Here is a 24,678-nt window from a genome sequence, read left to right as displayed (position 1 = left end):
CTTTTGCCTTTTATAAAGTTGAATAAAATATGACCTAGTGTGGGGAAATGAGTGACAATCCCATTTAATCGCTGGACTCAAATGCAAAGCATAGTATTCTCCATTTCTTGAGAAAAGGCAAGAGGAAGGCTACCTATCTATAATAATGACCAAAATATTTCTCCAACATTTCCTTGCAACGTCTGGAATTATAAAATAATTTTTCCCTTGAACTGATGTCTGGGTCTCTTAAGTTATATTTCTTAATGGTGAAAGATATTTGCAAACTTTAGTCATTAACATTTTGGTGAAAGTAGTTTATTTGGCCATGACAGTCACTTCTAGTTAGAGTCTATGAGGTTGAATGAAAAGAGAAAGGCTAATACTTCATGGGGCCCCACACTGTGGATCCCTGGAAGACAAGAAGGCAAAAGACAGCTGTAAGAACCAGAAAGGGTGGCTTGGGGGAGGGAAGGGTGTTGGAAGAAGACAACTGAGTCTGATGCTACAAAGTCTCAGATTCAATTTCTTAAAGTAGTACAAAGGACTGTCCCCATTCACCCAGAGAATACCTCACTTACCACTCTCTCTACCTACCCCAGCTTTACCTTCTTGGTGATTCTGTTATTTGGTAATTGAGTTGGTTTAGGTGTCTGTGCTCTGTTTCCCCATTGGCATATAATCCCTATGTGTATAGTGTCCTTTTCTGTCTACTGTACCCTTGGCACCAAGAAATTTGCCTCAAACACAGAAGCTGAGCTCAATGTCAACTCCAGGAAAATCAACACTCAACTATCATGGGACAGCATCCAGGTTCAATTAAAAATGTGAAAATGTGGGGGAAATATGAATAATGACTCAATCAAGTGGGGCTGAGCACAAGGGCCTAACTGCTGCAAGAGGGGGAACAAGCCTGGGGACAGTGAACAGCTCACCCTCCATCCCAGCATTTCCATCAGCACTAGCCCTGAGGCTGAGAGGAGTACTTGAAGATGGAGTAAGGGTCTGGGGGTTGTCTGGATCTATTTATTAAGGAATTAGGTCATCTTTGATAATCTAGACAACATCAGTTAGGTAAGATATGAGAATAAACATCAGCATGTCTAAAATAAGAGTGCTAGACACTGAAGTAGACTTCCATTACTGATGAATTCTCAGTTATTAATATTAGCATTTCGCAAGTGAGACATCTATATTTTGGAGGAAACTTCCCCAAGATCACACCATCTCTATGATGTGTTGGCATGAAGATTTTGAACCAGCTCACCCTGACTACAAAGTGGAGTCTCTGAACTACATGTTCTCACTCTCCTACTGTTCACACCTCAGAGCATATGGTAAAGGAAGATGTAGAGCAATAAAATTAAATATAAGTATATTTAAAAGTATTGGAAGGGATGACTGAAGAGCAGGAAAAAGCAGTGTTTATTAAACAGGAATATTTGAATAAAAGCTAAATAAAACTTTTTAAAATTCAAGTGCACATATATTTTCATTGAATTAAAAAGATAACAGTGGGATTAAGTATAGTAGTACTAGAAAGATCTGAAGACACTGGCCAAAATTCAGTGAAGAGTAGTAAGACAGAAAACATTAAAAATAATTCATGTTCAGTGTGCCTGGGTGGCTCAGTCAATTAAGCATCTGACTCTTGATTTTGGCTCAGGTCTTGATCTCACCATTGTGAGATTGAGCCCCATATCAGGCTCCACACTGTGTGAAGCCTGCTTAAGATTTTCTCTCTCTCTCTCTCTCTCTCTCTCCCCTTCTCCCTCTGCCCCTCCCCACTTGTGCTCTTTCTCAAAATAAAAAAAAAATGATGTTAATCCAGAGATGAACTTGTAATGAGCTTGGAAATCATCACTACCATCCTTACCAGAAAAAAAGCTAGGTAAACTTGAACCCATAAGAAAACTGAGGTCACAAGGCAAACAACCACCCTGAAATCTGGAGAGACAGACACATCCAGAGAGATCCAGCACCCAAGAGTTGCTTACCTGGAGTTGTTTACATGGTTTAAGCCTCTGAAGTCACAAACCTGTAGAAATAAATGGTCATTTTGAGAATTTACTGGAGGTTGAATGTGGACTAATTGAATGGGAAACTCCAGGGAGGCTTCTGTATTAGGGGCTCTCACACCTCCATGACTCTTTCTTTTATAAGGTTCTTATGATAAGGATCTGTGAAAAATACACTGGAAGCAGAATGGAAATATTAATAATTGTCAAACATACCCACAACCTTCTTCTTCCCCTTAGTCTCCAGGGGGAATGACTTTACCAGGGCACAATTCTGAAGCCCTATCCAAGCTGGGAATGGTATTCTTCCTGAGTCCAATTCCCTTTGGCCTCCCTATCTCGCATAAGAAGAAATAAAACAAAGTCAGCTGGGCACAGGCATGATGCAGTCAAGGAAAGGAATCAGAGGGAAGGGGAAGTGGGAGAAAGTTGTGTCAAGACTACTGCCTTAGAAAAAGCCACTGAATTACTGAGCCTTCATCAAAAGATTCTAAAATGCTCCCATACCCAAACCCTTTCCCCACACCAATTCTCCAAAATTACAGTGGATTACATTGGAATGAGCTACAAGACAACTTTTCTTTGAGGGGTAGTTTATAGGGAAGCCTCAAACCAAGATGAGAGATGAAAATTTGAAGACACTAGCGCTGACAACTACAGCAAGAATTAAATACATCTCACTTCCTAGAAATAACAGCAGAGGGAGCCTGGGTTGCTCAATCAGTTAAGTGTCTGACTCTTAGTTTTGTCTCAAGTCATGATCTTCTGGGATCAATCCCTGCATTTGGCTCTGTGCTGATAGCACGAAGACTGTTTGGGGTTCTCTGACTCTCCCTGTCTCTGAACCTCCCCTGCTGTCTCTCCCTCTCTCAAAATAAATAAACTTAAAAAAATAGCACAAATTCTCACACTAAAGACCTGCTATCTCAGCACCAGTTACCCACTAGAACATGTCTGCTTGCAACAACAAAAAAAAAATCACAAAGCATGCAAAAACATAAGAACAAACAGTTTTTGACAAAGAGACAAAGAAAGTATAAAAGCCATATTCATATGGGACACAGATGTTTAAATTAGCAGGCAGGGAATGTAAAAGAATTAACATGTTAAGGACTCTAATGCATAAAGTACAAAATTTGCAAAATCAGATATGAATTGTCACCAGAGAAATGGAAACTATAAAAAATAATCAAAAGAAAATCATTGGCATCAAAATCACAGAAAAAAATAATGAAGAATACCTTTTACAGGCTCATCAGTAGGCTCAGCACAAAGAACCAGTAAATTTTAAGAAAAGTTAACAGCAACTTTCCAACCTAAATTCAATGACAAAAAAAATTTAAAAATATAATAGCTCTAAGAGATCCAAAAAGTCAGGGAAGTTATTAAAAAGTGTAACGTTCATGTAATTGAAATACCAGATAGAGAATAGAGAGGATGCCATAAGAAGTACTTGAAATAACAGTGACTAAGAATTTTCCAAAATTAATGACAGGCCAAAAAACATGGAGCTCAGAGAACACTAACAACACAGAGAGAATCTTGAGCGAAATCTGAAAAAAAAAAAAACTTACATAGAAATGAGGATAGAAATTATATTAGACTTCTCATAAGGAACCACATAAGCAAGAAAAGAGTGAAGTTGTAAAATATTAAGGAGTGCACTTGCTGTGATGAGCATTGGGTGTTGTATGGAGGTGTTGAATCACTATATTGTACACCTGAAACTAATATTATACTGTGTGTTAACTAACTGTAATTTAAATAAAAACTTTCAAAAAAAATAAAAAAATAAAATGCAAGGGGAAAATGTCATCCTAGAATTCTATATCCAGTGAAATTATATTTCAAAAGTGAAGGAGAAATATTTTCTTAGCAAATTATAACTGAAAAAAAAATCGTAGACAGCAAATGTTCTCCGGGGAAAAAAAAATGTTAATCTTTTCAAGCAAAAGAAAAAAAATAACACAAACCAGAAATTTGGATCTACATAAAGCAAAGATGAGCATCTGTGAAGGAATAAAGGTAAAATAAAATAATTTATTGTTTGTATTCTTAATTGATCTAAAAGATAATTCAATGCTTAAAATGATAGTAATAATAATAATAATAATAATAATAATAATGGATGATAATAGAATATAAATAATTGAATTCAATGACAGCAACATTCCAAGAGATGGGAGGGGGAAATTATAAATATAAGGTGACTAGAGCAAATGTTAAGTAGTATAGTACTATTTGAGGGTATTTTATACTAGTTAAAAATGTATAAAGTAAGAGAAAACCGCCAGAGGATTAGCAGAACGGAGTCTCCGGAGCCAAGTGCAGACGAGAGACCCATGGAAGAGGGTAGGAGGGCGGTGAGGCGGTGCACAATCCACGGAATGGCGGGAGGGAGCCGGGGCGGAGGGGCAGCCTACATGCCAAGCAGAGCCCCCAGTCTGGCTTGCAAAAGCGGAGGGGCCGGACGGAATGTGTTCCCACAGCAAGCGGGACTTATCATCTGGGAGGTCATAAGTTAACAGCTCTGCTCAGAAAGCGGGAATGCTGGAGGACAAAGGGAGGGAGAGTTGCTGAGCCCCAGGAGGACAGAGCTCAGTTTGGTGGGGAACAAAGGCGTTTGCCAGCGCCATCTCCCTCGCCCATCCCCCAGAAAAAAATCCCAAAGGGAACCAGTTCCTGCCAGGGAACTTGCTTCCTCTGCACAAACACCCAACTCTCTGCTTCTGCAGAGCCACCCCTCCAGCAGTGGATCTGACTCCCTCCCACTGCCACAGGGCCCCTCCTGAAGTGGATCACCTAAAGAGAAGCAAGCTAAGCCTGCCCCTCCTGCCCCCTTGCACCTTGCCTACCCACCCCAGCTAATACGCCAGATCCCCACCACCACAAGCCTGGCAGGGTGCAAGTAGCCCAGACAGGCCACTCCACCCCACAGTGAATCCTGCCCCTAGGAGAGGGGAAGAGAAGGCACACACCAGTCTGACTGTGGCCCCACCCACCAACTCCAGTTACACACCACAGCACAGGGGAAGTGCCCTGCGGGTCCGCACCACTCCAGTGACTATCCAAAATGACCAAACAGAAGAATTCCCCTCAAAAGAATCTCCAGGAAATAACAACAGCTAATGAACTGATCAAAAAGGATTTAAATAATATAACAGAAAGTGAATTTAGAATAATAGTCATAAAATTAATCGCTGGGCTTGAAAACAGTATACAGGACAGCAGAGAATCTATTGCTACAGAGATCAAGGGACTAAGGAACAGTCAGGAGGAGCTGAAAAGCGCTTTAAACAAAATGCAAAATAAAATGGAAATGACCATGGCTCGGATTGAAGAGACAGAGGAGAGAATAGGTGAACTAGAAGATAAAATTATGGAAAAAGAGGAAGCTGAGAGAAAGAGAGATAAAAAAGTCCAGGAGTATGAGGGGAAAATTAGAGAACTAAGTGATACACTAAAAAGAAATAATATACGCATAATTGGTATCCCAGAGGAGGAAGAGAGAGGGAAAGGTGCTAAAGGTGTACTTGAAGAAATTATAGCTGAGAACTTCCCTGAACTGGGGAAGGAAAAAGGCATTGAAATCCAAGAGGCACAGAGAACTCCCTTCAGACGTAACTTGAATCGATCTTCTGCATGACATATCATAGTGAAACTGGCAAAATACAAGGATAAAGAGAAAATTCTGAAAGCAGCAAGGGATAAACATACCCTAACATATAAAGTGAGACCTATAAGACTCGTGACTGATCTCTTTTGAAACTTGGCAGGCCAGAAAGGATTGGCACGAGATCTACAATGTGCTGAACAGAAAAAATATGCAGCCGAGAATCCTTTATCCAGCAAGTCTGTCATTTAGAATAGAAGGAGAGATAAAGGTCTTCCCAAACAAACAAAAACTGAAGGAATTCGTCCCCACTAAACCAGCCCTACAAGAGATGCTAAGGGGGATCCTGTGAGACAAAGTACCAGAGACATCGCTACAAGCATAAAACATACAGACATCACAATGACTCTAAACCCCTATCTTTCTATAATAACACTGAATGTAAATGGATTCAATGCGCCAACCAAAAGACATAGGGTATCAGAATGGATAAAAATACAAGACCCATCTATTTGCTGTCTACAAGAAACACATGTTAGACCTGAGGACACCTTTAGATTGAGAGTGAGGGGATGACAACTATTTATCATGCTACTGGAAGCCAAAAGATAGCTGGAGTAGCCATACTTATATCAGACAAACTAGACTTTAAATTAAAGGCTGTAACAAGAGATGAAGAAGGGCACTATATAAAAATTACAGGGTCTATCCATCAGGAAGAGCTAACAATTATAAATGTCTATGCGCCGAATATGGGAGCCCCCAATTATATAAAACAATTACTCCTAAACATAAGCAACCTTATTGATAAGAATGTGGTAATTGCAGAGGACTTTAACACTCCACTCACAGAAATGGATAGATCATCTAGACACACGGTCAATAAAGAAACAAGGGCCCTGAATGATACATTGGATCAGATGGACTTGACAGATATATTTAGAACTCTGCATCCCAAAGCAATAGAATATACTTTCTTCTCGAGTGCACATGGAAACTTCTCCAAGATAGATCACATGCTGAGTGACAAAACAGCCTTCCATAAGTATACAAGAATTGAAATTAAACCATGCATACTTTCAGACCACAATGCTATGAAGCTTGAAATCAACCACAGGAAAAAGTCTGGAAAACCTCCAAAAGCATGGAGGTTAAAGAACACCCTACTAAAGAATGAGTGGGTCAACCAGGCAAGTAGAGAAGAAATTAAAAAATACATGGAAACAAACAAAAATGAAAATACAACAATCCAAACGCTTTAGGATGCAGTGAAGGCAGTCCTGAGAGGAAAATACATTGCAATCCAGGCCTATCTCAAGAAACAAGAAAAATCCCAAATACAAAATCTAACAAACACCTAAAGGAAATAGAAGCAGAACAGCAAAGGCAGCCTACACCCAGCAGAAGAAGAGAAATAATAAAGATCAGAGCAGAAATAAACAATATAGAATCTAAAAAAACGGTAGAGCAGATCAACGAAACCAAGAGTTGGTTTTTTGAAAAAATAAACAAAATTGACAAACCTCTAGCCAGGCTTCTCAAAAAGAAAAGGGAGATGACCCAAATAGATAAAATCATGAATGAAAATGGAATTATTACAACCAATCCCTCAGAGATACAAGATACTATGAAAAATTATATGCCAACAAACTGGACAACCTGGAAGAAATGGACAAATTCCTAAACACCACACTCTTCCAAAACTCAATCAGGAGGAAGTAGAAAGCTTGAACAGACCCATAGCCGGCAAAGAAATTGAATCAGTCATCAAAAATCTCCCAACAAATAAGAGTCCAGGACCAGATGGATTCCCAGGGGAGTTCTACCAGACGTTTAAAGCAGAGATAATACCTATCCTTCTCAAGCTATTCCAGAAAATAGAAAGGGAAGGAAAACTTCCAGACTCATTCTATAAAGCCAGTATTACTTTGATTCCTAAACCAGACAGAGACCCATTAAAAAAAGAGAACTACAGGCCAATATCCCTGATGAATATGGATGCAAAAATTCTCAATAAGATACTAGCAAATCGAATTCAACAGCATATAAAAAGAATTATTCACCATGATCAAGCGGGATTCATTCCTGGGATGCAGGGCTGCTTCAACATTCGAAAATCAATGTGATACATCACATTAATAAAACAAAAGATAAGAACCATATGATCCTGTCAATCGATGCAGAAAAGGCCTTTGACAAAATTCAGCACCGTTTCTTAATAAAAACCCTCAAGAAGGTCGGGACAGAAGGAACATACTCAAACATCGTAAAAGCCACTTATGAAAAGCCCACAGCTGATATCATCCTCAATGGGGAAAAACTGAGAGCTTTCTCCCTGAGATTAGGAGCATAACAGGGATGTCTACTCTCACCACTGTTGTTTAACATAGTGTTGGAAGTGCTAGCATGAGCAATCAGACAACAAAAGGAAGTCAAAGGCATCAAAATTGGCAAAAATGAAGTCAAGCTTTCGCTTTTTGCAGATGACATGATACTATACATGGAAAACCCAATAGCTCCACCAAATAGCTAGAACTGATACATGAATTCAGCAAAGTCGCAGCATACAAAATCAATGTACAGAAATCAGTTGCATTCTTATACACTAACAATGAAGCAACAGAAAGACAAATAAAGAAACTGATCCCATTCACAATTGCACTAAGAATAATAAATTTATTCCTAGGAATAAATCTGACCAAAATGTAAAATATCTGTATGCTGAAAACTATAGAAAGCTTATGAAGGAAATTGAAGAAGATATAAAGAAATGGAAAAACATTCCATGGTCATGGATTGGAAGAATAAATATTGTTTAAAATGTCATTGCTTCCCAGAGCTAGCTACACATTCAATGCAATCCCAATCAAAATTGCACCAGCATTCTTCTCAAAGCTAGAACAAGGAATCCTAAAATTCATATGGAACCACAAAAGGCCCCGAATAGCCAAAGTAATTTTGAAAAAGAAGACCAAAGCAGGAAGCACCACAATCCCAGACTTTAGCCTTTACTACAAAGCTGTAGTCATCAAGACAGCATGGAATTGGCACAAAAACAGACACATAGACCAATGGAATAGAATGGCAACTCCAGAACTAGACCCACAAAAGTATGGCCAACTCATCTTTGACAAAGCAGGAAAGAACATCCAATGGAAAAAAGACAGTCTCTTTAACAAATGGTGCTGGGAGAACTGGACAGCAACATGCAGAAGGATGAAACTAGACCACTTTCTTACACCATACACAAAAACAAACTCCAAATGGATAAAGGTCCTGAATGTGAGACAGGAAACCATCAAAACCCTAGAGGAGAAAGCAGGAAAAAACCTCTCTGACCTCAGCCTCAGCAATTTCTTACTTGACACATCCCCAAAGACAAGGGAATTAAAAGCAAAAATGAACTATTGGGACCTCATGAAGATAAAAAACTTCTGCACAGCAAAGGAAACAATCAACAAAACTAAAAGGCAACCAACGGAATGGGAAAAGATATTTGCAAATGACATATCAGACAAAGGGTTAGTATCCAAAATCTATAAAGAGCTCACCAAACTCCACACCCGAAAATCAAATAATCCAGCGAAGAAATGGGCAGAAAACATGAATAGACACTTCTCTAATGAAGACATCCAGATGGCCAACAGGCACATGAAAAGATGCTCAACGTCGCTCCTCATCAGGGAAATACAAATCAAAACCACACTCAGATATCACCTAACACCAGTCAGAGTGGCTAAAATGAACAAATAGGGAGACTATGGATGCTGGAGAGGATGTGGAGAAACAAGAATCTTCTTGCACTGTTGGTGGGAATGCAAACTGGTGCAGCCACTCTGGAAACAGTGTGGAGGTTCCTCAAAAAATTAAAAATAGACTTACCCTATGACCCAGCAATAGCACTGCTAGGAATCTACCCAAGGGTTACAGGAGTGCTGATGCATAGGGGCACTTGTACTCCAATGTTTATAGCAGCACTTTCAACAATAGCCAAATTATGGAAAGAGCCTAAATGTCCATCAACTAATGAATGGATAAAGAAATTGTGGTTTATATACACAATGGAGTACTATGTGGTAATTAGAAAGAATGAAATATGGCCTCTTGTAGCAATGTAGATGGAACTGGAGAGTGTTATGCTAAGTGAAAGAAGTCATACAGAGAAAGATACCGTAGGTTTTCACTCTTATGTGGTTCCTGAGAAACTTAACAGAAGTCCTTGGGGCAGGGGAAGAAAAAAAAAAAAAGGAAGCTAGAGTGGGAGAGAGCCAAAGCATGAGAGACTCTTAAAAACTGAGAACAAACTGAGGGTTGATGGGAGGTGGGAGGGAGGAGAGGGTGGGTGATGGATATTGAGGAGGGCACCTTTTGGGTTGAGCCCTGGGTGTTGTATGGAAACCAATTTGACAATAAATTGCATATAATATTGAAAAAAAATAAGAGTAGGAACAGAAATAATAAAAAAAATAATAACCCCAGCATTCTTCAAAGAGCTAGAACAAACAATCCTAAAATTAGTATGGATCCAGAAAAGACACAGAATAGCCAAAGCAAACTTGAAAAAGAAACCAAAGCAGAAGGCATCGCAATCCCAGACTTAAAGCTGTATTACAAAGCTGTAATCATCAGGACAGTATGGTACTGGCACAAAAACAGACACACAGATCAATGGAACACAATAGAGAACGCAGAAATGGACCCACAAATGTATGAGCAACTAATCTTTGACAAAGCAAGTAGTGCTAGGAAAACAAACTGGACAGCAACATGCAGAAGAATGAACATGGACCACTTTCTTACACCATACACAAAAATAAACTCAAAATGGATGAAAGACCTCAATGTAAGACAAGAAGCCATAAAAATCCTCGAGGAGAAAGCAGGCAAAAACCTCTTTGATTTTGGTCGCAGCAAATTCTTACTCAACACGTCTCTGGAGGCAAGGGAAGCAAAAGCAAAAAATGAGCTTTGGGACCTCATAAAAACAAAAAGCTGCTGCACAGCAAAGGAAACAATCAGCAAAACTAAAAGGAAACTGATGGAATGGGAGAAGATATTTGCAAATGACATAGCAGATAAAAGGTTAGTATCCCAAATCTATAAAGAACTTATCAAACCTAACACCCCAAAAACAAATAATCCAGGGAAGAAATGGGCAGAAAACATGAATAGACACTTTTCCAAATAAGTCTTCCAGATGGTTGACAGACAAATGAAAAAATGCCCAACAACGCTCATCATCAGGGAAATACAAATCAAAACCATAATGAGATACCACCTCACACCTGTCAGAATGGCTAAAATTAACAACTCAGGCAACAACAGATGTGGACAAAGAGGAACCCTCTTGCACTGTTGGTGGGAATGCAAATTGGTGCAGCCGCTCTGGAAAACAGTGTGAAGGTTCCTCAAAAAATTAAAAATAGATCTACCCTATGACCCAGCAATAGCACTGCTAGGAATCTACCCAAGGGATACAGGAGTGCTGATGCATAGGGGCACTTGTACTCCAATGTTTATAGCAGCACTCTCAACAATAGCCAAATTATGGAAATAGCCTAAATGTCCATCAACTGATGAATGGATAAAGAAATTGTGGTTTATATACACAATGGAATACTATGTGGCAATAAGAATGAAATATGGCCTTTTGTAGCAACGTGGATGGAACTGGAAAGTGTTATGCTAAGTGAAATAAGTCATACAGAGAAAGACAGATACCATATGTTTTCATTCTTATGTGGATCATAAGTAACTTAACAGAATACCATGGGGGAGGGGAAAAAAAGAAGTTAGAGAGGGAGGGAGCCAAAACATAAGAGACTCTTAAAAACTGAGAACAAACTGAGGGTTGATGGGGGGTTGGAGGGAGGGAAGAGTGGTGATGGGTATTGAGGAGGGCACCTGTTGGGATGAGCACTGGGTGTTGTATGGAAACCAATTTGACAATAAATTTCATATTTAAAAAATAAATATAAAAACATAGACACCAAAAATAAATAAATAAATAAATAAATAAATAAATAAATAATAAACAAACAACAAAATAAAACATATAGCTAACATCATACTTAAAAAATGAGCAACTGAATAATTTTCTAAATAAGACAATGAAAAGACAGCAATGTCCTCTCTCACCACACCAATTCAACATTGTCTTAGAAGTCCTATACAGGTAATAAGCCAAGAAAAAGAAATAAGGGGAGCAGTTTGAAAAGGAAGAAACAAATCAGCATTTTTTTTTCCTGATGACATTATCGTCCATGTAGAAAACCACAGGGAGTCTACAAAAAACTCCCAGAAGTAATAAGTAAGTATAGAAAAATTGTAGGATACAAGGTCAATGTACAAAATGTAATAGCTTTCCCATATACCAGTATTAAACTATTGGAATTTGAAATCAAGGAAACAGTATCTTTTACAATAGTCCCAAGAAAGAAATAAAGCAAAGAGAGAAAGAGAAGAAAGAAAGAAAGAAAGAAAGAAAGAAAGAAAGAAAGAAAGAAAGAAAAAGAAAGAAAGAAGAAAGAAGGGGAGACAGAGAGGGAGGGAGAGAGGAATGGAGAAAGGAAAAGAGACTGATATGTAAATCTAGCGAAATATACATGGAATCTATGTAGAGAAAACTAGAAATACCAATAAAATAAGCCTACACCTGAAATCTTATGCAAAAATAAAAGCAAAATGGATTATAAACCTAAAGGTAAAATGCGAAAGTATAAAATGTCCTGAATAAAACCTGGGGAAAATCTATGTGACTTTGGGTTTGGTAATAAGCTTTTCAGATAAAACTCTTAAGAGCGTGATCCATGAAATAATAAATAGGTAGGCTATACTTTATTAAAATTAAAACCTAATGCTCTGCAAAAAAAAAAAAATTATGCTAAAGAAAGACAAGTAACTCCTCAGAGAAAATACTTAAAATACACATATCTGCATAGTATCTGTATGATACCATACAGTACAATAGTGTATGATTCTGCATGATCCCATGAGGGTAAATACATGACAATATATGTTTGCCAAAGCCCATAGAACTTACAACACAGAAAATGCACCTTATTGTATACAAATATTTAAAATTAATTTAGGAGGTTGAGGTGTCCCAGGACAGAATACAGACGCTGGCTAGAGAATCTAATTGTATTACAAATCTATGATACATTCTCACTGAAGGGAGTTTTAGAAAAAGTGTTGACCTAAGTAACTTAGGAATAAGTGGCCATTATAATATCAAAGGTAAAAAGAACAGTACATAAACAGCCTACTCTAATTGGCAAAGTTGATTCCCCCTGGACTACAGGTTAAAAGTTCTGAAACTTCTACCACATTGTGGTGAAACCTCTAACCATATTGTGATTTATGATAAGAAACATTATGATAAATATTTGGTCTTTGTGCCCATTTTTGGAATCAACCATGTGATTAGAGGGTTGGAACAGTTAGTCCCATGCTTGACTTCCCAGGACCTCCCAGCAGGGGGGAGGAGTTGGAGATTAAGTTCATTCACCAATGACCAATGATTTAATCAACATACACAGGTAATGAAGCCTTGATATAAACCAAAAGGACAATGTTCACAGAGCTTCTGGGTTGGTGAATATGTGGAGATTCTGAGAGTGGTGCCAGGAGAGGACATGGAAGCTACATGCCTTTCCACATACATTGCTCTATCCATCTCTCCCATTTGTATGTTTCTGAGTCATATTCTTTTATAATAAACCAGCCACCTACCAATTACAATGTTTCTCTGAGTTCTGTAGGGTGCTCTAACAATTTAATCAAACCCAAGGAGGGGGTTGTTGGCACCTCCAATCTATAGCTGTTGGGGTCCAGCTGCGACAACCTGGACTTGCATTTGGTGTCTGAAGTCAAAGAGACGATCGTCGTGTAGGACTAAGCCCTTAACCTGAGGGATATGATGCTATCTCTGGGTAGATAGTTGAATTATATGATACCTAGCTGGTGTCTAGAGCATTGGAAGCACACAGACACTGAAAATTGAGAACAGAACCATTTTACCATGTGTACTAAAATCAAAGTAAATGAGTAACAGAGGTGAGAGCTTGTTTTCTCACTGTTGATGTGAAGGTTACAAATAAGCAATGAGCTAAAATAATCAGTGCGGTACTTGACTGGAGTTGAATATATCAGTGTCAACTTATATTTAGCTTGTTTTGGTTCTTATGTGTGAAACTCAAATATTTATAGATATATGTAGATACATGAAATAGCATATGAACATATATTCCCTTGCTTTGTCAGCTGAGAGGACCTAGAAGCAACCACACTGCATAAGTATGAGCACATTCAGTGTCCAGATATTTATTGTACTATTCTCTACTATAAGAAAATAGGCCTCTTCAGATAAATGACTGATTTTAGGGCTGAAGCAGGGAATATGCAAAATATGCCTGAAACAACTTGTAGTGCCACAAGTTAAGAAAGTACTCAAAAAATGTAAATTCACATTGATGGGTATGTCAAAGGGGCACCAGGAGTCAATTGAAAGAACTACCAATGGCCAAAGCTGAAATATTTGAGTATCTTAATAAATAATGTACTATAAGATTTTAGCCCAAAGTATAAAATAAATATCCATGAGTCCATACCCACATGAATAAGTTATTGAATAAACATGGAGGAGTGACCAATACCCTGTGCAGAAAATTTCTGAAAAATTGTATGTAGCTCTTTCTCCTCAAGTATGCAGAGTATCATTCTCCCCCTTTTAAATCTAGGCTGTGAATAGTGGACTCCTAATAAAGACTCCAGTATGCAAAAAGGGAGGAAACAGTAACTTTAGAGTGGAAAAACCTAGCAAACATCTTTTCAGCCCAGTGGTCAAGGTTAACACCAGCAGTGATAAGTCATGTTACAGGACAGACATTTGATATGATGTAACATAATTCTGTGCTGTTTCTCCGCAAAACTTATAACTTTAGTCCAACTATGACAAAAGCATCAGACAAATTCCAATCAAGGGCATTCTATAAAGTGTCCTACCTGTACTCATTGGGAATATGGATAGGAAACATTTTGACAATTCAGTTAATGTGCCTGATATAAGAGACATAAGTAAAGCCCAAGAAGTCAGAAAAACAGAAGGAAGGGAAAACTAAAGAAAGAAAATACACCCCAAATAAGAAAAAAAAATTAAAGGTATCTTCATACAAGGAAGATAGTTTAATAGTCATTTCATTATTTTATTCAAGCATCTATTTGTGGAGGGCACCTTTTGGGATGAGCACTGGGTGTTGCATGGAAACCAATGTGACAATAAATTTCATATATTGGAAAAAACAAACAAACATCTATTTGTGAAGGATCATTCTGTGCAGACGTATTCTGTACTATAGAAATGGCACAAGGAAAGCACACAGATACCTCTGCTTTCAAATTTTTGGCACACTGGGTAGGAAGACAGATCATCACATCACCAACTCTATGTGGTAGATCCACTGATGTTAAGTACTATGGAGAAGAAGTAAGCAGGGAAGAGGAAATCATGTTGTTTTAAATCAAGTCTGCAGGGAACGAACTGAAAACTAATACCTGAACAAGGAAGGATAGGCAGGAGGGTCATCAGGGACAACATATTGGGGTGTGAGTGTGCTTTCAGTCTTTGAGGAGCAGTCTGGAGGCTTGAAAAGCAGTCTGCAAACCCACGGGTACCACTGTGACTGCTGTAGGGTATGTGAGGGGCCCCTATCTGTTTAAAATACATTCAGCTTTAAATAAAAGGGCTGGACTGCATCAGAGATGGTGAATATGTAACATTCTCCCCACCCCACCACCCCAGACAGTGCTAATTAATCACATTTCCTTTTCCAGATGTGCCCTCAAAATCCCATTGACATTAAGTGCTGAAATCCACTGTCACCTATTGATCAGGGATGACAGAGTTCCTTTTGAAAATATGATGGCTTTACTGAAGGAAGACATAGATCTGTCATCCAGGAGTGCTTTGGGAAAACTGGGACACAGGAATAGGGGCTGAATTAGAACAGGGTAAGCGAGGAGGAAATCTGAGCACCATGTGTAGCAGATGCTTAGATGAGCAGCTGTGAGAAGTAGTGCAGCACACACAAGACAGGCCTTCCCCACAGAACACTCTGAAGATGCAGAAGGTTCTGAGAAGGTAAGTGGTGGATGTCCCCTCCTCCAAATGTCTGTAAGCTCCAGGGCTACAGACACCCATTTAGCCTCCCACATTGCCATGTCTTCCTTCTGTTTTACCCTCCTTGCATTTTCTTTAATGTAGTAAGTAACTACAGATTTATTGCAAGGCACCACTTTTATTGAAGGAAAAAATGTGCCCTTCTTTATTTGCATTATGGGCACTGATAAAATATAATAATTATATCAAATGGTATCTTGAATGAGTCAGATTTATAATTTCTCCCACTTTGACTTGGTTCCAGAATTAGAGATTGAAAATATTGTTGGCAGTATAAAATGGCAACTTAATTGGTGGTTAAATAAAACTCAGCACCAGATATTAAAAGGCCTTCCTATTGATGTTAAATTGTTCCTTCCCAGGGAGGATGAACAGGTATTATTTTATGCCTAGGGGAAAAATAAGTTCCCTTCGTTGCATAGCACAAAGCAACAGCCTTTATATGCATATTTAAAGCAAAATTAAGGAAAAAGTGCTAATTATGTAAAGGGCTAATGGAAATGGCCTAGGTTGGCAGGGCTAGTTCAAATGTAGGGTCCAAAAGACACTGTAAATTCATCTATGACTCATTCCTCCTGTCCTGGTCTAAGGATCACCAAAGGACTTTGGATTTTAAACTACCTATGACTTGCACCGTGTGACCTGCATGATAAATGTCTCTGATTGCTACTGGTCAGCACAGGGTGAGGGAGAGATGAATCATTTATTTAATACATATATATGACTGCTTTCTGTGTGCTATCAGTACACTAGGTGCTAAACACAGCATGGAAAATATAAGACTTGGTACCTGTCTTTGTAGATCTTAAGAGTCTAGGACAGGCCACCTAGGAGAAACCTGTTTCTAAGATTCAGACCACAAGCATAATCAATCGTCTACCAGAAGATACAAAACGGTGATCATTGAAACTTCCAATCTATAGCAACTTGGTCAAAAGCACAGGTGACCACCTGGAATTGTAATTGGCATCTTTGTGATCCGAGACTTAACCTGTGGGATCTTCTGTTATCTCTAAAGTGTCTGAATTGAGTTGAGTGGTAGGGCACCCAGGTGGTGCAGGAGCATTGCTTTCTGGCATGGAGAATCAATATTTTTACTCTTAGTACGGATATGCCACATGTTATTTATCCATTGATCAGTGGGTGGACTTTTTTTTCCTTTGGGGCTATAATAATGTTGCTATAAATATTTGTGTAGAAGATTTTTTGTGGAAATATGCTTTTATTTCCCTTGGGTATATATCTAGGAATTGAGCTGCAGGGTCATACAGTAACCCAATCTTTAACATTTTGAGGCGCTACCAAACTGTTTTCCAAAATAAATGCACCATTTTAAATTCCCCAAAGCAACACATGGGGGTTCCAATTTCTCCATTTCCTTTTCAAAATTTGTCATGATCTGCCTTTTTAATTTTAACCATCCTACCATATGTGACTGGAATCTCATTGTGGTTTTGATTTGCATTTCTCTAACAACTAATTATGATTATCATCTTTTCCTATGCTTATTGGCCATTCGTATACCTAGTTTGGAGAAAGGCATATTCAAATATTTGCCCATTTTTAAAATTGTATATTTTAAGAAAAATTAAATAAAAAGTGCTCATTATATAAAGGGCCAACAGAAGTGGTCTACACTTGGTGGTAATAACTTAAATCTAGGGAGCTGAAATCCCTGTAAACTCACCTATGACTCATTCATCTTGCCTTGATCTGAGCTGTGCCAGATTCACTTGAGGCCTTTAGTTTTTGAGTACTCTCTCCCTTCTACTCCATGGCTTATCTTCCTTCCTTCATAGAAAGTGTCTTGATTTGCTACTAATGTTTAGCAGCAAATTATCATTGAATTATATTTCAGAAGTCTTTTATTAGGTATGATTTGTTGATATTTTTCCCCATTCTCTTTTTAATCTTTTCAAACCCTTGATGGTGTCCGTTGTAACATAAAAGTTTTCAGTTTTGTTGAAGTCTCATTTTTTAATTTTCTTTGTTGCCTTTGCTTTGGTGTTATATCTAATTTTAAATGCCCAACCCAAGGTTATGAATATTGAATCCTATATGTTACTCTAAGAGTTTTAGAGTTGAAGCTCTTAACTTCAGTCTATAATAAATTTGTGTGTGTCTTTTAAGAGGCATGAGGTAGGGCTTCAAGAGTACTGAGGAAATTAGTCATAGGTGCCCACTGAGTCCTTTATGCTCACTGCTTTCTTGTTGATTCAAAAGGTTGTTGGTAGGTCCCTCTTAAATATTTGATCCCACAGCTTTTAAGTTATGACTTCTCTGACTATTTGAGCATTTTCTTGTCTGGACTGAATCTTACTTGGTTTGAGGCCTCAGGTAGATAAAATTTTATTTTAATGGGAAAAGAAGAAAGTGGGCTCCTCTGAGTCCAAAGAGTCTTGGCCTTCTCCATCTAGGACTCTGGCTAACTGTGTGTATAAAACATAAGACCCCAGAAATGTGCTTGTTTGAACAAGGGGGCTAACCTTACCAAAAAATATCTTGAATTTCAATGTCCACAGTGAGGAAATTTTAACATACATAAACCTAACCATTTATGAAGTACCTAAAGAGAGGCCTGAAATTCCCCCAGACAAGATGCGTATTTTATTCGTATGCAGAAGTTTCAAAGACTAAATGAATCAAAATTTGCCTCTTTAAGGCTTTAATACTGACAAGAATATTATTTGTCCCAGATGAAACCTGATTATAAAATATTTGAAAGGATTCTTTTACTCTAAAAGGAGCTCCATGCTTAGGAGTCTATCCACCAAGAAGACCTAACAATTGTAAACATTTATGTGCCAAATGTGGAGCACCCAAATATATAAATCAATTAATCATAAATATAAAGAAACTCATTGATAGTAATACCATAATAGTAGGAGACTTCAACACCCCACTTACAGCAATGGACAGATCATCTAATCAAAAGATCAACAAGGAAACAATGTCTTTGAATGACACACTGGACCAGATAGACTTAACAGATATATTCAGGACATTTCATCCTTTTTTTTTTTTAATTTATTTTTTAATAAATGAAATTTACTGTCAAATTGGTTTCCATACAACACCCAGTGCTCATCCCAAAAGGTGCCCTCCTCAATACCCATCACCCACCCTGCCCTCCCTCCCACCCCCCATTAACCCTCAGTTTGTTTCAGTTTTCAACAGTCTCTTATGCTTTGGCTCTCTCCCACTCTAACCTCTTTTTTTTTTTTTTTCCTTCCCCTCCCCCATGGGTTTCTGTTACGTTTCTCAGGATCCACATAAGAGTGAAACCATATGGTATCTGTCTTTCTCTGAATGGCTTATTTCACTTAGCATCACACTCTCCAGTTCCATCCACGTTTCTACAAAGGGCCATATTTCATTCTTTCTCATTGCCACGTAGTATTCCATTGTGTATATAAACCACAATTTCTTTATCCATTCATCAGTTGATGGACATTTAGGCTCTTTCCATAATTTGGCTATTGTTGAGAGTGCTGCTATAAATATTGGGGTACAAGTGCCCCTATGCATCAGTACTCCTGTATCTCTTGGATATATTCCTAGCAGTGCTATTGCTGGGTCATAGGGTAGGTCTATTTTTAATTTTCTGAGGAACCTCCACACTGCTTTCCAGAGCGGCTGCACCAATTTGCATTCCCACCAACAGTGCAAGAGGGTTCCTGTTTCTCCACATCCTCTCCAGCATCAATAGTCTCCTGATTTGTTCATTTTGGCCACTCTGACTGGCGTGAGGTGATATCTGAGTGTGGTTTTGATTTGTATTTCCCTGATAAGGAGCGACGTTGAACATCTTTTCATGTGCCTGTTGGCCATCCGGATGTCTTCTTTAGAGAAGTGTCTATTCATGTTTTCTGCCCATTTCTTCACTGGGTTATTTGTTTTTCGGGTGTGGAGTTTGATGAGCTCTTTATAGATTTTGGATACTAACCCTTTGTCCGATGTGTCATTTGCAAATATCTTTTCCCATTCCGTTGGTTGCCTTTTAGTTTTGTTGGTTGTTTCCTTTGCTGTGCAGAAGCTTTTTGTCTTCATAAGGTCCCAGTAATTCACTTTTGCTTTTAATTCCCTTGCCTTTGGGGATGTGCCGAGTAAGAGATTGCTACGGCTGAGGTCAGAGAGGTCTTTTCCTGCTTTCTCCTCTAAGGTTTTGATGGTTTCCTGTCTCACATTCAGGTCCTTTATCCATTTTGAATTTATTTTTGTGAATGGTGTGAGAAAGTGGTCTAGTTTCAACCTTCTGCATGTTGCTGTCCAGTTCTCCCAGCACCATTTGTTAAAGAGACTGTCTTTTTTCCATTGGAAGTTCTTTCCTGCTTTGTCAAAGATGAGTTGGCCATACGTTTGTGGGTCTAGTTCTGGGGTTGTCATTCTATTCCATTGGTCTATGTGTCTGTTTTTATGCCAATACCATGCTGTCCTGATGATTACAGCTTTGTAGTAGAGGCTAAAGTCTGGGATTGTGATGTCTCCTGCTTTGGTCTTCTTCTTCAAAATTACTTTGGCTATTCGGGGCCTTTTGTGGTTCCATATGAATTTTAGGATTGCTTGTTCTAGTTTCGAGAAGAATGCTGGTGCAATTTTGATTGGGATTGCATTGAATGTGTAGATAGCTTTGGGTAGTATTGACATTTTGACAATATTTATTCTTCCAATCCATGAGCACAGAATATTTTTCCATTTCTTTATATCTTCTTCAATTACCTTCATAAGCTTTCTATAGTTTTCAGCATACAGATCTTTTACATCTTTGGTTAGATTTATTCCTAGGTATTTTATGCTTCTTGGTGCAATTGTGAATGGGATCAGTTTCTTTATTTGTCTTTCTGTTGCTTCATTGTTAGTGTATAAGAATGCAACTGATTTCTGTACATTGATTTTGTATCCTGCAACTTTGCTGAATTCATGTATCAGTTCTAGCAGACTTTTGGTGGAGTCTATCGGATTTCCCATGTATAATATCATGTCATCTGCAAAAAGCGAAAGCTTAACTTCATCTTTGCCAATTTTGATGCCTTTGATTTCCTTTTGTTGTCTGATTGCTGATGCTAGCACTTCCAGCACTATGTTAAACAACAACGGTGAGAGTGGGCATCCCTGTCGTGTTCCTGATCTCAGGGAAAAAGCTCTCAGTTTTTCCCCGTTGAGGATGATGTTAGCTGTGGGCTTTTCATAAATAGCTTTTATGATCCTTAAGTATGTTCCTTCTATCCCGACTTTCTCAAGGGTTTTTATTAAGAAAGTGTGCTGGATTTTGTCAAAGGCCTTTTCTGCATCGATTGACAGGATCATATGGTTCTTCTCTTTTTTTTTTTTGTTAATGTGATGTATCACGTTGATCGATTTGCGAATGTTGAACCAGCCCTGCATCCCAGGAATGAATCCCACTTTATCATGGTGAATAATTCTTTTTGTATGCTGTTGAATTCGATTTGCTAGTATCTTATTGAGAATTTTTGCATCCATATTCATCAGGGATATTGGCCTGCAGTTCTCTTTTTTTACTGGGTCTCTGTCTGGTTTAGGAATCAAAGTAATACTGGCTTCATAGAATGACTCTGGAAGTTTTTCTTCCCTTTCTATTTCTTGGAATAGCTTGAGAAGGATAGGTATTATCTCTGCTTTAAACGTCTGGTAGAACTCCCCTGGGAAGCCATCTGGTCCTGGACTCTTATTTGTTGGGAGATTTTTGATAACCGATTCAATTTCTTCACTGGTTATGGGTCTGTTCAAGCTTTCTATTTCCTCCTGATTGAGTTTTGGAAGCGTGTGGGTGTTTAGGAATTTGTCGATTTCTTCCAGGTTGTCCAATTTGTTGGCATATAATTTTTCATAGTATTCCCTGAAAATTGTTTGTATCTCTGAGGGATTGGTTGTAATAATTCCATTTTCATTCATGATTTTATCTATTTGGGTCATCTCCCTTTTCTTTTTGAGAAGCCTGGCTAGAGGTTTGTCAATTTTGTTTATTTTTTCAAAAAACCAACCCTTGGTTTCGTTGATCTGCTCTACCGTTTTTTTTAGATTCTATATTGTTTATTTCTGCTCTGATCTTTATTATTTCTCTTCTTCTGCTGGGTTTAGGCTGCCTTTGCTGTTCTGCTTCTATTTCCTTTAGGTGTGCCGTTAGATTTTGTATTTGGGATTTTTCTTGTTTCTTGAGATAGGCCTGGATTGCAATGTATTTTCCTCTCAGGACTGCCTTCGCTGCGTCCCAAAGCGTTTGGATTGTTGTATTTTCATTTTCGTTTGTTTCCATATATTTTTTAATTTCTTCTCTACTTGCCTGGTTGACCCACTCATTCGTTAGTAGGGTGTTCTTTAACCTCCATGCTTTGGGAGGTTTTCCAGACTTTTTCCTGTGGTTGATTTCAAGCTTCATAGCATTGTGGTCTGAAAGTATGCATGGTATGATTTCAATTCTTGTAAACTTATGAAGGGCTGTTTTGTGACCCAGTATATGATCTATCTTGGAGAATGTTCCATGTGCACTCGAGAAGAAAGTATATTCTGTTGCTTTGGGATGCAGAGTTCTAAATATATCTGTCAAGTCCATCTGATCCAACGTATCATTCAGGGCCCTTGTTTCTTTATTGACTGTGTGTCTAGATGATCTATCCATTTCTGTAAGTGGGGTGTTAAAGTCCCCTGCAATGACCACATTCTTATCAATAAGGTTGCTTATGTTTATGAGTAATTGTTTTATATATCTGGGGGCTCCGGTATTTGGCGCATAGACATTTATAATTGTTAGCTCTTCCTGATGGATAGACCCTGTAATTATTATATAATGCCCTTCTTCGTCTCTTGTTACAGCCTTTAATTTAAAGTCTAGTTTGTCTGATAGAAGTATGGCTACTCCAGCTTTCTTTTGGCTTCCAGTAGCATGATAAATAGTTCTCCATCCCCTCACTCTCAATCTAAAGGTGTCCTCAGATCTAAAATGAGTCTCTTGTAGACAGCAAATAGATGGGTCTTGTTTTTTTATCCATTCTGATACCCTATGTCTTTTGGTTGGCACATTTAATCCATTTACATTCAGTGTTATTATAGAAAGATACGGGTTTAGAGTCATTGTGATGATTGTATGTTTTATGCTTGTAGCGATGTCTCTGGTATTTTGTCTCACAGGATCCCCCTTAGGATCTCTTGTAGGGTTAGTTTAGTGGTGATGAATTCCTTCAGTTTTTGTTTGTTTGGGAAGACCTTTATCTCTCCTTCTATTCTAAATGACAGACTTGCTGGATAAAGGATTCTCGGCTGCATATTTTTTCTGTTTAGCACACTGAAGATATCGTGCCAAGCCTTTCTGGCCTGCCAGGTTTCAAAAGAGAGATCAGTCACGAGTCTTATAGGTCTCCCTTTATATGTGAGGGCATGTTTATCCCTTGCTGCTTTCAGAATTTTCTCTTTATCCTTGTATTTTGCCAGTTTCACTATGATATGTCGTGCAGAAGATCGATTCAAGTTACGTCTGAAGGCAGTTCTCTGTGCCTCTTGGATTTCAATGCCTTTTTCCTTCCCCAGTTCAGGGAAGTTCTCAGCTATAATTTGTTCAAGTACCCCTTCAGCACCCTTCCCTCTCTCTTCCTCCTCTGGGATACCAATTATGCGTATATTATTTTTTTTTAGTGTATCACTTAGTTCTCTAATTTTCCCCTCATACTCCTGGATTTTTTTATCTCTCTTTCTCTCAGCTTCCTCTTTTTCCATAATTTTATCTTCTAGTTCACCTATTCTCTCCTCTGCCTCTTCAATCTGAGCCGTCGTCATTTCCATTTTGTTTTGCATTTCGTTTAAAGCGCTTTTCAGCTCCTCGTGACTATTCCTTAGTCCCTTGATCTCTGTGGCAAGAGATTCTCTGCTGTCCTGTATACTGTTTTCAAGCCCAGCGATTAATTTTATGACTATTATTCTAAATTCACTTTCTCTTATATTATTTAAATGCTTTTTGATCAGTTCATTAGCTGTTGTTATTTCCTGGAGATTTTTCTGAGGGGAATTCTTCCGTTTGGTCATTTTGGATAGTCCCTGGAGTGGTGAGGACCTGCAGGGCACTTCCCCTGTGCTGTGGTGTATAACTGGAGTTGGTGGGCGGGGCTGCAGTCCGACCTGATGTCTGCCCCCAGCCCACCGCTGGGGCCACAGTCAGACTGGTGTGTGCCTTCTCTTCCCCTCTCCTAGGGGCAGGATTCACTGTGGGATGGCATGGCCCATCTGGGCTACTTGCACACTGCCAGGCTTGTGGTGCTGGGGATCTGGCGTATTAGCTGGGATGGGTAGGCAAGGTGCACGGGGGCAGGAAGGGCAGGCTTAGCTTGCTTCTCCTTAGGTGATCCACTTCAGGAGGGGCCCTGTGGCAGTGGGAGGGAGTCAGATCCGCTGCGGAGGTTTGGCTCCACAGAAGCACAGAGTTGGGTGTTTGCGCGGAGCGAGCAAGTTCCCTGGCAGGAACTGGTTCTCTTTGGGATTTTGGCTGGGGGATGGGCAGGGGAGATGGCGCTGGCAAGCGCCTTTGTTCCCCGCCAAGCTGAGCTCTGCTGTCCGGGGGCTCAGCAGCTCTCCCTCCCTTTGTCCTCCAGCCTTCCTGCTTTCTGAGCAGAGCTGTTAACTTATGACCTCCCAGACGCTAAGTCGCGCTTGCTGTCGGAACACAGTCTGTCCGGCCCCTCCGCTTTTGCAGCCAGACTCGGGGGCTCTGCTTGGCAGGCGAGCCGCGCCTCCGTCCCGGCTCCCTCCTGCCAGTCCGTGGAGCGCGCACCGCCTCGCCACCCTTCCTACCCTCTTCCGTGGGCCTCTCGTCTGCGCTTGGCTCTGGAGACTCTGTTCTACTAATCCTCTGGTGGTTTTCTGGGTTCTTTAGGCAGGTGTAG

The 24,678-nt window shown here is 39.2% G+C and overlaps 1 long non-coding RNA gene across 1 annotated transcript in view; it reads right to left on the bottom strand.

Annotated features, from left to right (window-relative positions):
* Positions 1–306: 306 nt before the first annotated feature.
* Positions 307–24,678, bottom strand: part of LOC122228428 — a 44,441-nt gene continuing 20,069 nt past the window's right edge. The window contains exons 3-4 of the long non-coding RNA XR_006206582.1: positions 1,977–2,017; positions 307–391 (exon numbers count right to left, since the gene is read on the bottom strand). This is a non-coding gene — a long non-coding RNA (uncharacterized LOC122228428). The remainder of the gene's footprint in view (positions 392–1,976; positions 2,018–24,678) is intronic.

Source organism: Panthera leo, chromosome C1 (genome assembly GCF_018350215.1).
Source record: "Panthera leo isolate Ple1 chromosome C1, P.leo_Ple1_pat1.1, whole genome shotgun sequence".
In the NCBI taxonomy this organism is placed as follows: Eukaryota; Metazoa; Chordata; class Mammalia; order Carnivora; family Felidae; genus Panthera; species Panthera leo.
This window is presented reverse-complemented; position numbering and strand designations above follow the sequence as displayed.